The sequence below is a fragment of the Octopus bimaculoides genome, chromosome 9, assembly GCF_001194135.2.
Source record: "Octopus bimaculoides isolate UCB-OBI-ISO-001 chromosome 9, ASM119413v2, whole genome shotgun sequence".
In the NCBI taxonomy this organism is placed as follows: domain Eukaryota; kingdom Metazoa; phylum Mollusca; class Cephalopoda; order Octopoda; family Octopodidae; genus Octopus; species Octopus bimaculoides.
Genome location: NC_068989.1, coordinates 87,967,481 through 87,968,767, shown reverse-complemented (window position 1 = coordinate 87,968,767; position 1,287 = coordinate 87,967,481).

Sequence of the window (1,287 nt, the reverse complement as noted above, 5' to 3'; positions counted from 1 at the left end):
ACTATAGCCTCAGACTGACTAAAGCCTTGTGAGTGGATTTGGTAGATGGAAACTGAAAGAAGTCTGTCATATATATAGATATATGTATGTCTGTATGTATATATATATATATATATCATCATCATCATTGTTTAATGTCCGCCTTCCATGCTGGCAATGGGTTGGACGGTTTGACTGGGGACTAGTGAGCCAGATAGCTGCACCAGGCTCCAATCTGATCTGACAGAATTTCTACAGCTGGATGCCCTTCCTAACACTGGTCCATGGAACATGCCTTGGAGCACTTACCTAGCATACATAATCGTTTAGATCACCTGTGAACTAACCCCCATATTTTGTGTGTGTGTGTGTGTGTGTGTGTGTGTGTGTGTGTGTGTGCATGTGTGTGTGTATATAACTATATATATATATATATACACATACATATGTTTGTGTGCGTGTTACTGTCTCCTTGTCTCACATAATAGTCATAAGAGAGTGTCACCATCATTTCCAGTCTTCCACAACATGTCTGGTTATGGGGAAATATGACCTTATTTGGAAACAGATGAGGGTTGGCAACAAGAAAGGTATCCAGCTGTTGAAAAATCTTCCTCAACAAATTCTGTGAACCCAAGCAAAGATGGAAAATGTAGGTGTTAAAATAATTATAATCATGACAATGATTAATTACATAACCGAGACAAGCTGATTTAGGTAATTAGAACTCAGCCACAAAATATACTGATATGCAAATGAATGAAACCTCATACGTGCTATTTGAACTATTTTTTATAAATTTTGTATTCGTAACTTGCCTTTTATCTATCTATAGAATGGAACATGGAGGATACTGCTATAAACAATCTGAATTCAGGTAAATTGTTTTGCTGCTTGATCTGCAAATTGTGACTCCTGGTTGAGTACATTTTCCACAGTGTTTTCTCCTTCCACTGTAAATCTGATTGTTTATGAAACATATGTATGTAATTGTTCCAGTAGAACCTAGACTGATTTTAATTCCTTTCTATATTGATTGATTGGAGGCGCAATGGCCCAGTGGTTAGGGCAGCGGACTCGTGGTCATAGGATCGCGGTTTCGATTCCTAGACCGGGCGTTGTTAGTGTTTATTGAGTGAAAACACCTAAAGCTCCACGAGGCTCCGGCAGGGGATGGTGGTGAACCCTGCTGTACTCTTCCACCACAACTTTCTCTTACTCTTACTTCCTGTTTCTGTTGTGCCTGTAATTCAAAGGGTCAGCCTTGTCTCACTGTGTCATGCTGAATATCCCCGAGAACTACGTTAA